General features: G+C 47.0%; 1 long non-coding RNA gene across 1 annotated transcript; it reads right to left on the bottom strand.

Moving 5' to 3' along the window:
• Nucleotides 1–691: 691 nt before the first annotated feature.
• On the bottom strand, nt 692–10310 carry LOC110340769. The gene is made up of 3 exons (XR_002382575.2): nt 10002–10310; nt 5718–5986; nt 692–3880 (listed from the first exon to the last, which is right to left on the bottom strand). It is a non-coding gene; the product is annotated as an uncharacterized LOC110340769 (long non-coding RNA).
• Between the last annotated feature and the right edge of the window lie 2035 nt (nt 10311–12345).

Here is a 12345-nt window from a genome sequence, read left to right as displayed (position 1 = left end):
AGCACCAGCTCTCTCCCTTCCTGGTGTCTATGGTGAGGTGGGGCTTCCAGGAAGCTGTCACTCTGAACCCTGGGGAAAGGTTTGGGTTTCATTCTTATAATAAAATCACTGACAAGAACATACAATTCTCTGCAGGGAAAATAATCACAGTGATCTATACAGTGGTATACTGTAACAATATCAACAGTGGTGGTAATAATAGTAATAATGGGATTACTATAGAATGTCATCGGCTCTAATGTGCTAAGCCCAGATGGATCTGAGCAATAGAAAAGAATTACTGACATATACAAATACTGCAAATGACTTGCGTGGCTGTGTTTGGGGCCACTGGAGTGATGGTGATGTCTCTTCTAACAGGCACAGTTGCTCACTGAGGCCAGGTTTTAAAAGAACTTCTTGCTGGTTTTATTTTAGCAGCAATGACAGGAAGTGAGTGAGGCGGGCAAGCCGCTAGGATTTATCAGCAAGGTTCCCATTTACTTCTCCAATCAGCCTTCATTCAGTAAGTGTGTTTGAAAGGCTTCTTATGGAGTCAGAGACTTGGGCAGGGGTTGAGGTAGGGTTGTAGAGAAAACACAAATTAAATGTAACTCTACACAAATCACAATGTAAATTAAATTTGAATTTCAGAGCAACAACTGATTTATTTTTTCAGTGTAACTACATTACTTATGCAGTACAAGCCATATTTGGACCCCTCAATTTATTCATCATTCATCTGCAATTTGGATTCAATGAGATGCCCTGTGTTTTTATTGGATGAGAAGAATTCGAGAGATGCCTTGTACTCTCAGAACAAGCTCAAAGTCTGGTGGGAAATCAAAAGTGTTCAGGCAGAAGGTTCCAGTCCACACCAGCAACATTATTAGAATCTTCGTGAGCAGAGGAATCATTTGTGACCCTCACTGGTCTTCATCTTTCTACTAGGAAGGTCCTGGTGGGGCCAAGAGGCTGCACCATCAACCAGGTCGGGTGACTACAGGTCCTAAAGATTGAGATGAGGGCGATGGAGGAAGCAGAGAGGCTGGAGGGGAGGGGAGAGGTCTCAGTTCATCTTCAAGGGACAGGGAGAAGCTGCTTGGGGGAGGTGCTAGTTGGTGGGGCTTAGCCAGCATGATAGGGGGATAGGAGAGGATGTGTCCCAGGAGGAGAACTGTCTGAGGAGTCACAGGGGGCAGAAAGAAGCCTACAGATCTGAGAAAGGCATGGTTGGAATGTGGGCTTGAGACTGAGGTAGTGAAGGACTTGGCATTTGAGGGTCTATGGGACAGATGGAGCGTCAGACAGACTACCACAATCCACTGTGGCCAATGCTAAGTTGAATGAGAGTCTGATGGGTAGTTCACTCTGCCTGGAGATCTAGGAAAATGTCCTACATTTGGCTTCAGGATTTTGGGGTGTGTGGGGGGTGGGGGATAACACATCTTTTTCCAATGAGGAGAAAAGCAAATAACCCTTAGCAAGCATGCCTACCCTTTAACACTTTATTATTTAGAGCACAGTGTGGGGGTGAGGGTTGCATGTGCCACTGTGTGTTTGGGGAGCTCGGAGTGCAGCTTTCAGTTTCTCTCAGGCTATCGTGCGAACCTGGGAATGGAAGCCAGGTGTCTGACGTCATGGCAAGTACTTTAACTCACTGAGCACTGTGACAGGGCACTGTCATCCATGAAGTTCACACCCGAGAACACCATTGCAGTTGGTGTTCTGGGGAGAGGCAGGCAAAAAAGAATCACATTTTAAGTAAGCTTACAATTTTGTATTGGGTCACATTCATAGCTATTTTTTGTTTGTTTGTTTGATTTTTCAAGACAGGATTTCTCTCTAGCTTTGGAGCCTGTCCTGGAACTCACTCTGTAGAACAGGCTAGCCTCAAACTCACAGAGATCTGTCTGTCTCTGCCTCCTGAGTGCTGGGATTAAAGGTGTGTGTCACCACCACCTGGCTCATAGCTTTTTTGCTGCATGTGTTTGGACCTCATGCTAAAGGGACCTAAGTGGGTCTGTGTTGGGAAGGCTATGAGTGTCTGGAGAGCAGTGGCTCCATCTGAGCTGTCACAGCATCTCTATTACCAAACATAGGTCCTTATCAGTGCAGGGCATGAGGACAGTCAGGGGATGAGATAGCTTACAGCAGCCCCATCCCAATCCTAAGACCTTGCTCATCCCACTTATACCTTCATACCATGGTCAGAGCATCAGTAGCAGAGAAACTGGTGACGTGGGCAGACCTGAGCTTCCAGGTGGGGTTCTAGAATCATGGGATCACGGTAGGTGTGTGGCCTTGGGATGCTGCAGAGCCAGTAGAAGCTTTTACAAGGCCTCCTCTGGCTAGAATTTATCATGACACCCAAGATGGGTGGCTACTATACTTCCATGTACATCTTTTCCTCCTTCCTTTCGTAGTTTACCTGCATGTCAGCTGAGTCCATGCCCCCTCAGAGTAAAAAAGTCTTCATTTCCTGGCCTCCCTAGATATGGTCCTGAGCTGAGTTCTGACCATGAGGAAAAGGCAAATGTCCCCCAATAGTGAGTGTGGGTGCAGGACAAGAAGAAAATATTATTATTACTATTATTATTCTAAGTATTCCAAACAGTAATCAACATCGAGGGTTGAGCACTCATGAAATAAAATGATGAGCCATGGAGAGGGGTTAATGGATAAAGAGCTTTGCCACATAAGCATGAGGACCTGATGTAAAGTTAGGCATAGTAGTATACTTGTCTGTAGTCCCAGTATTTCTTTGGTGAGATGGAAGGTGGAGACCGGAGAATTCCCAGAAAAGGCCAGCAAGCCTGGTATATGCGTTGTGGAAAAGCCCTGTCTCAAACAAGATAGTAGTCGAGACCAGACATCCAAGAATTTCCTCTGACTGCTACACATGTGCTGTGGCATGCATATGCCCACATTCACACACATGAACATGCACACCCCCCACACACAAATTAAAATATTAGCAATGCAGTCAAATCATTAGCAGGGCTAGAAACATGAAGGTTGTGGAAAGTTCCAGGAAATAGCTGCCCCAGATACAAGGTGGCCAGACAGGAGACTGGAAGAGGTAACTCTGTGGAAACTGCCCGGAGTGGTACGTTTGTGTCACACACTTCTGTTCCCAAGGGAATGGAACCTCAGCTTTCTTCCTATCTTCTGAAGAGCAGCAAGTGCAGCCCATTGGCCAGAGCCTTGTGGCAAAGAGCCGGAACAAGGCAATACACTGCAATACCCTGAAAGCATAATGTGTACGTGGAGAGAGGTCATGATGAATGCCACATGGTAATAATCACTGTCACTCCTTTCTGCTAGCTGCTTGATGAGGTCAGGTCTTGCCAGGTGACCCCAGAAATGCCTCAGGGGCTGAGACCTTTGCGAAGGTGAGTTATAAACTTGTGCCTTGTTGAAGTCACTGTTCGAACTGCTGAGCCACTGTCCCAATGCACCTCTGAGAAGTGTAAGATGAGGTCTGAGAGGTGTCACTTCCAGCATGTGCAGTATTGATGTCACCAGAGGACCAATTTAGCCCAGCCATCCATAGCAGAGAAAGAGCCCACAGACAGACAAAGCAGTATTCGAATCTGTAGGAGGCCTGTGTCGAATGAGTGCCATTGGATCTGCTCAGGGCAGCTGGATGCAGCTCAGAGGGGTTGAGGTGTTGGGGAAGACTTCCTGGAAGAGTCTCTCACATTGCAGGAGATAACAGGCTTTCCAGGAAAGGTCTCTTTCCCTCCACTGCAGAGTTAGATCAACTTGCCAGCCTGCCTTGCTTCCAACCTTTAGCCACTGCTGGCCACTCCGTTCCAGGAGAAGGAAGACATAGGGTCTTCAGGAAACCTGGCCCATGGATATTCTGGTGAGGCAGGTTGAAGACTGGCAAGGTGGCCTGGGAGATGGGAAGAAATGGGGTTAGGACAGTTTTACAAGGCAGTGCTGAGGACAAAGTAAACACTCAAGAAAAGGCTTGAATAATGGCTCATCCCACCTCCTTTGCCCTGTGGCTCCTCTCCTCCCGTGGTGCCTTTAGCTCACCTGTAGCCTAGATACTAAAGACTATCCTGTGGACACACATGCAGACCCAGGGGCTGGCCCACACTCAGCCAGTTGGTTTCTCTTGATCTGTCATTGGTCAGAGCAGGTGTTAGGATGTGCATCCAAAGACCAAGGTCAAGGTTTGATCTGTGACCAAGGTCGAACTCTTCAGACTAAGAAAATCATCCTGGGCAGGACAGAAACTAGGTCAGGACAGAGACCAGCTTGTGACAAGGTTGGCCTTGGGTCATAGCTTAGTCTGGTGCAAGGACCAGATCTTTACCTAAGCACTGGTGCAGGGTTCAGCCTGGGGCTGGAGTCTGGGAGGTTTGGTAGGAAAGGGGCAAGAAGCAAACACTAGTGTGCTCCTTCAATTTCATGCATTGTTTAAATAACAAAGCAAAATGTGGGGCTATGTTGGTATACAGTTATGTTGGTATACATGTCATATATCCCTTTGAGTCATCTTTACCCTTCATCTGATTTCTGGGGCCTTCTCCTCAGACTTCCCTCAAGCCAGTGGTCTAGATCTTCAGGCCTTTGGTAGAAGAGAGCATGCAGACTTCAAGGGAGCAATAAGCTGTTAGTATTCTCACAGAAGTTCAGTTAGTATTTGTGCTGAAGCCAGGCATGGGGCCAGCTGAGCAGGTGCCCAACACAGGCAGACTGCTGGACTCCCAGATTCCTGCAGTGTATTGGACACAAGTGCCAGGTCACCCTGAAACCCAGGGGCAGTCAGCAGGCGGGTGGACAGCCGGCTGGGCAGCAGCCAGCACTGCTGAGTTGGGGTAGCGGGTGGGGGTGGAGACTTACTCAGCTTGTTATTCAGCAAGCCCCAGGGCAGGTGATAGCAATTTACCAGTTCTCAGTGATGGAATAGCCCAAGAAGGGCAGGGAACCCCCACACCCGGCCCCCATGGGCATTCTCAGCTGTTAAAGGAAATATGAATTGACAGTAAGTGACAAGATTGAAAATGTAATTAAGGCAGATGGAACTAACTGGCAAGGATGAAAACCATTCCCTAGGCTTTGATATTTAAAGCAGGGTCACCGGACAACCCTATCTTGGCCACACAATGAGCAAAGAGGAGGCAAGAATGAACTTTTGGATAGTGGCCAAGATCTGTGGAGGACAGAGAGCAAATAGCTTCAGCAGCACTGAAAGAGATTTAGGTTAGATAAAAGGATGAACTTCCTAGAGAAGAGAGGGGTTAAATGTTGGCACAGGTATAATGCCATCTCGTTTTCCCACAGATACATGCATCCCTTCTGCACAGGTTTTGGCACAGTTATGAACAACTTGACTGTTCCAAGTCTGTGGAATAAGAAGTGACTCCATCTTTAAATGAGAATACTATCCAGGCAGAAGTGGGTGGCATTTGGGTAGTGGTCAAAAGGAAGGAGCTTGGTGTGTCACAAGTCCTCAGAAGCCTTCCTGCTGGCCAGAACTGGGGAAGCAGGGGGTCACAATCCATGAACATGGATGTACATACTTTAACTATGGGGATCTCTCCAAGAGGTATCTTCTTCCCCGCTTGGAGCTACTGCCCCTCAGTTGTCCAGGAGCAGAGAAGATGTGAGCCCACAGAAGAAGCAGACAGGCTGCCTGGCCCTGGATCTTGTGTTGGAGGGAAACCCATGGGCTGTGGCTACAGTCTGTCTGGGACATCACAGGAGGTGGGATGACTCACCTGAGAATCAGGGGTTCAGTACCAACATCTGGGCAGCCTTGCTTTGCCAACCTCTGCTGAGAGCCAGCTTAGCTTTGCTGAGATGGATGGCACTGGCCAGCTTTATTGGCCGCCATTCTCCACAGATCCTGTGCCAGTTCTCTGTGCTGGGCAACGGGGCAGGCTCAGTAAGTGCCTTCTTTGTGTTTGGTGAGTTCTCGGATTGGCAGGACAGAAGAGGTTCCTATTTAAGTCCAGGGCAGTGGTCCAGTACCCACTTACCAGTGTCTCTGCAAAAGGAATGAGTAGGGGCATCACTGTGGAGCCTAAGGAAGTACTTTGTAGTTTTCTTAAGGGTAGAAACCTGCCAAGCAACTAGACATGAGCAAAATGCTTAGCTGGTAACTCAAGGCGCCGAGTGGACTTGTGCAGTGGAGCAGGAGGGAGGATAAGCTAGGCAAGCTGCTTAGGAGGGATAGATCTAGGATCTGATGGGACAGGGTAAGAAAGGATGGCTCAGAACTGAGAATATTGGGGAGTGGGGGGGTGGCTCAGTTGATAAAGTTTCTACTAAGCAAGCACAAGGACTTGAGTTTAGAACCTCAGCATTCAATGTCAAAATCCCCGTGTGGCAGTTCATGCCTGTAACCCCAGCTCTAGGGTGTAGAGACAGGCAGATCCTGAAGCCAATCTAACCAAATTAGTGAATTCCAGGCTTGGAGAGAGATCCTGTCTCAAAAAATAAGGTGGAGCTGGGTGGTAGTGGCACACGTCTTTAATTCCAGTACTTGGGAGGCAGAGGAAGACAGATCTCTGTGAGTTTGAGGCCAGTCTGATGTACAGAGTGAGTTCCAGGATAGCCAGAACTATACAGAGAAACCCCATCTTGAAAAATCAAAAATAAATAAATAAAGTAGAGAATGATACAGGAAGACATCTTGATGGCAACCTCTGGTCTGCATATGTGCACTTAGACAAGCACCCCCCCACGTGTGCGCATGTGCACACGTGCACACAAACACATGCACACACACATGATCACACAAACACATGCATACACATAAACACATGCACAAACATACACACATGCACACATACATACATCACCCCACACCCATACCACACACACATAAACAAAAAGATGGAATGCATCCTGGGTGTACTTGATTGATAAGGAAGCAAATGTTCAGATGTGGGAACAGCGCTGAGAAAGTTTTTCTGAACATTAGGAATGTAGTGAGACCGGGGGATGAAGTATAGTTCCTTGATGGCTTTAGCACAGGTGAGGTGGCTGTGGGCCAAATGTTCTCTGTGAGAAGACCTTGTTCCTAGCCTAGTCCCTTCCCCAAGTAGATGGATCTGTCTCCAGGGGGTTAGGCCACATCTTTACAAACAGGACTCAGTCCTTTGTAGACCTCACTCTTAGATGTATGGAGCAGAAGTTTAAAAACCATATTGGAATAAACTGATAACTATCTACTGTGGGTAATGGTAAGAGATCAGTCACTCTGCACCTTCCCATGGTGGGTGAGGGAGCCTGTGAACTGGTCCCTCTATGCACTGGGCACTTCGCAGAGAGTTCTGAGGCCAACCATTCAGTCCCTGGTCACCAGGAAGGTTGTAACTTATACAAGTTGGTATTGACATTTGTTGGACTATCTTTCATCACAGGGTACATCCTTGTTATGGATACTGAGCATCAAACAGGCCAGCATCACTCAGAGATTGGAGAATCACTTTCATCTCAAGCACCCAGTACATTCATCCATCACAGGCCCAGCATTTACGCCTGCAGCCAGAGCTCCTGGTCTATCATAGAGAGATTTATTGGGGACATGAAGTCATAATTTATGTCACTCTTCCTCTCCTCCAGGGGCAGTCTTTCTGAAGCATCTCTATCTCTGAGTTACTATTCCTCACATCCCTAGATGTATGTGAGCGTCCACTGGCAGCCCTCCTTGAGGAGACCCTCTCGACTGTGTTCACCAATGCCAGGTTCTCATTTGGGAGAAGCCCTTCCTTCTGACCTTGGAGAAAGAACTCCGGAGTATGAACTATCATACAAGGAGGAGCTAGGCCCAGTCATATTTATCACTGTGACAAAGTACTCTACAGAAGCAAATTAAAGAAGGGTTCACTTTAGCTCATGGCTTCGGAGACTTCAAGTGCATGGTTCTTGGCACCACAAATGGGTCTGCAGTGAGACAGAGAGTCGTGGTGGTTGAAGTAAATGGCTGGGCATACTCACCTCGCATTGCAAGGGAAGCAGAAAAGGAGAGGGGGGGCCCTGGCGAAGAGACACCTAAGGACCTACTTTCTCCAACTAGACTGCACCTCCTAAAATTTCCAGAACTTCCTCAAATAGATGGGATCATGCAGCCAATTATGAGCCTCTTTATATCCAAACCCTAATAGGCCTGGTCCTGATTTGTTATTGAACCCTGGAGTCTGAGCATCAAGAACAGCCAAGATGGCTGTAAGGGGTTGATAGCAAGTCCAGATGCCAACTGTGTGGCTTGAAGTCACTTTCTTCATTTAGAGCTCCCCCCATTTCCTCCATAGAACAAAGGGGTTCACTGATGCGTTCCGCCACTTCTTTCTACTCTAAATCTGGGGAGCCAGGTAGCAATACCCAACCATTTCAGACATTATCCCAATAAAGTGTGGGATTTCTGGAATTGTAGAGGGAAGTCGGAACCAAGTACCAAGTGAGTCATGAGAAAACACACCTAATTGTTCATCATGCTGTAGGGATCTCAAAAAAGCTATTCTTTCAGGAGGAGGTCCTGGTCCCTGCCCCCCCCAGCACACACACACACACACACACACACACACACACACACACACACACACACACACACTGCTCCACCACAATCCCGCCAGGCCAACACCTGACACTTAATGGCCTCAGAGTCCATCTCAGGGAAGGTGGAAGTGATGGAGGACCCGGGCATTCAACTTCAGTGTTAGGTCGTTTGCACTTGAATTTCCTTGGTCCCTCTTGGACTTTTCCGTGGCTGTCACTGGCTGTCCAAAGCCATGAGCTTTAGGGCCCCTTTCAGAGGAGGTTATTCTAGAATAGAGTGGTGTGAGGTAAGGATCGACATGGAGGAAACTGATTGGCTCTAAGCTCCTAGCTGAATAGAATGCACAGTTAGGTCATGAAGGAACTAAAAGGGAAGGCTGCTTTATGGCTTCCTTCCTCCTTTTCTTCCTACACTGGTGAGGCAAGCCATGTACTCAGTAAGCAAGACCCTACCACTGAGCCCATCCCCAGCCTTATGTTTTGATTTTGAAACTGAAATGTATTCACACAGTTCAAAAATAAAAAAAGTATAGAAAGCAGCCTGTTTTAGCCCAACACAAAATCCACCCAAATCTCACTAGCATTCACATAAATGGATGTTAGTTCAAAGTCTATATAAGTAAGCACAGCATACATCCACACTTCACTTCTGCCTGCTTTCACAGACTTTAGAATCCTACACATGCTATTCTGTTTTCATTCCTGTTCCCTTCTTCCCTTCCTTCTTTCTTTTTGTTGAGAGAGGGCCTCATGCATCCCAGGTCCTTTCCATTTCTTAATATGCTCCTGCATTCATTTTCACAGCTGCAGAGTATTCCGTTGCAGAATTTACCTACAGCTTAGAATCTCAGAGCCCCAACACCCAAGTAGAAATGCATGACATAAGGACCACCGCACAGAGAAAACCATTTAACAACATGATCCATCTTCATCTGATTTTCAGTAAACAGCCACTGTGATTTGTTGAATAATTTTTCAAAGTAACAGTGTCTGATTCTTTTATGACTTAATAGGGTGAAAACACCACGTTCTAGTTTCTTTTAACACTGCTGTTCACTGGCCAGGATCAGGACGAGTTCGCCACCATTTCTGCCCGTGCTGACACAGGATCTGAGACCATTCCTGGTTTTGCTGATGTTGATGCTCAATTGGTTTGGTTTTAGTTTCTTTACCATAGGTGCCCATGTATCTTAAGTTTAGAATTACTTTAAAGTTTAACCTTATCAGTCTTACTCTTATGGTTATTTTCAACTATTGTGTACAAAGGCTAGATGCTATCATCTCTATTTTCATATAACACAATTAAAAATGCAATATCACACATTAAAAAAAAATCTTCCCGTGTCCAAATAGGTTTGAAGTGGTTTTACAGGAAAGCAAAGCTTCGGCAGAGAATTGTTTGAGATAAGAAGTCACGTGACTCGGAGCAGCAGCTCCCAGACTCTGCAGAGGGATGAGTGGAGGTGCAAAGACTCCGAGCAGCACCCCGGGGTTCTTACCCATTAGGCAGCAAGTTGGTCTCTCTGGGGCTTTGACCCTCCTCTCTCCTAGAAGGCATGGTGAACGGGGAAAGAAAGAGCTGCAGCTTTCACCGAAAATATGGAGCTTGTGGCAATTAATCACTCACTTTAGCTCTGAGGCCCTGGCAGCTCAGACCAAAGTAGAAGCAAAAGGATATAGTGTTCTCCCCGCCAGAACAAAAGGCCAGTTTTCAGGGGACATAAACAGGCTCCTGGCATTAAACTCTAAGCGGAATTTATCATGGGAGCCATTACTTAAGGTACACTGAGCTACGAGCTGGAGAGCAAGCTTCCCGAGTTCTGTAAAAAAACAGACATGCTCTTCATAACACCTTGTAGAAGCTGCAGCCTGTTCCAGAGCACAGCTGAGGACAGTGTTAGTGAATGCCAGCTAGCCAGCATGGGCTGCAGGGGTCAAAAAACCCGGGTCACTGGAGAAAGCCGGCGTGTGACAAGGGAAGAAAATACGAATGTGTGTGCTCAGGGTGACCGAGCAGAGAGAGAAGAGGCTCCCAACCCCACGCTCTCCAGACTCAAGGACAGCCAGTATTTCTGTCTGCGATGACGCTTAGTCTGAAGGAGGCCTTTCATCTTCAACTTCAGAAGCTTCTAGAACAATGTGGTGGGAGGGAGGAAAAGAATAGTCGACTGCCCCCACCTCGAATTTTTCTGCTTACAGAGGTGAGCATTTCCACAATCTCCAGCAGTTGGGGTCACTCTCTTGTTTAGCAGACACCCCAGGGACAGAACATAGACCCCGCAATACATGTTTGGTGATATTCCTAGAGGGGAGGGGCAGTCCCCAGTGTGCCTCCTTTCCCTTTGTCCTTAGGATATCTGGAAACCTCTAGTGTTTTATGTATCCTAACGGGTACGTGAAACTGAAATGCCCAGTCTCTCAAGCCTGGCTCAGCCCAGCCCCTTCTACTCAAATGAGGGCAGGGCAGGGCATCATGCAGCCCATCCCCCATTCCCTACTTAACCCACCTTAGTTCCAATTAGAGAACTGACCTGGGTGAGTTTGTTTTTGTTCTGAGGCAGGGTCCCATGTAGCTGAGGCTTGCTCTCCTGTGTGTAGCTGAAGCTGGCCCTGGACTCCTGCCTTTACTTCCCCAGCACTGAGATTGCAGATGTATGTGCCACCAAGCCCAGATTGGAGCTGAGCTGAAATAGATGAGGATAACCATCTCTATGTATCTGGTTGATCCTTATCCCTCTTCCTCTTTGGAAGAGACCTTAGCAATTGTAGAGACTGCAGTTGTTGTTGGGTTTTCTTTTTGAACTCTCTTGGGGGCCCACGACCTAGCTCCCAGATAAATATATGGAGTCTTGGTCTTGCTTATGAATGCCCAACCTTAGCTTGGCTTATTTCTAGCCAGCTTTTCTTAAATTATCCCATCTATCTTTTGCCTATGGGCTTTTATTTTTCTTTTTTCTATATATCTTTCTTTACTTCTTACTCCGTGGCTGACTGTGTAGCTGGGTAACTGGTCCGTGGTGTCCTCTCTCCTTTTTCTCCTTTTCTCTTCTTCTCTTTCTATTTATTCTCTGCCTGGCAGTCTTGCATATCTCTCTCCTGCCTAGCTATTGGCCATTCAGTTCTTTACTGGACAGGCAAAGCAACACAGCTCCACAGAGCTAAACAAATGAAACATAAAAGAATGCAACACATCTTTGCATCATTAAACAAACATTCCACAGCATAAATTAATGTAACGCATTGCAAACTAATGTTGAACAACAGGAGACCACTAACTACAGAATGAAACCTGACTTTCTTCTCTTCCACAATATGAGAGTCACAGCTAGTCATGTGGCTGCTCAGCTATAGACTACATGTTTCCCACCACACCTTGTAACAAAGTACTATCCCGGAGCCAAAACTGGCAGCATTATAGGTGACTTCACACTAGTAATTTAGTCTGCTCTTTCAATTATAGACAGTGCTGGGGCCATGGAGGAAAAAGACCTGCTCCAGGCACACACCAATCTAGGAACAAACTTGGGTGAGCACCTGGACCTCCAACTCTTGGTGGGAGCACAAACCTCCCTTTGTAGATGCTGGGCACACTGCAATCTCTACTACTTGGTGTAGGAGGCAGAGCAGCACCCATACCAAATGCCTACACCCTAATCCTGGAACTCGTGAGCTCATTACACTGATGTGATAGAAGGGGGCTGTGGCTGCAGATGGAATGAAGGTCATTAATCAGTTGATCTGGAAACTGGGAGATGATCCTGGGTTACCTGACTTGACTCTATGGGAGCACAAGGTTCTGAAAAAGGAGACAGAAGTCAATGTCAAAACTCCTTTCTATGGTCT

The sequence above is a fragment of the Mesocricetus auratus genome, unplaced genomic scaffold (assembly GCF_017639785.1).
Source record: "Mesocricetus auratus isolate SY011 unplaced genomic scaffold, BCM_Maur_2.0 Super-Scaffold_100022, whole genome shotgun sequence".
Taxonomy (NCBI): Eukaryota; Metazoa; Chordata; class Mammalia; order Rodentia; family Cricetidae; genus Mesocricetus; species Mesocricetus auratus.
Note: the sequence above shows the minus strand (reverse complement) of the source record. Positions and strands in the feature narration are given on the sequence as shown.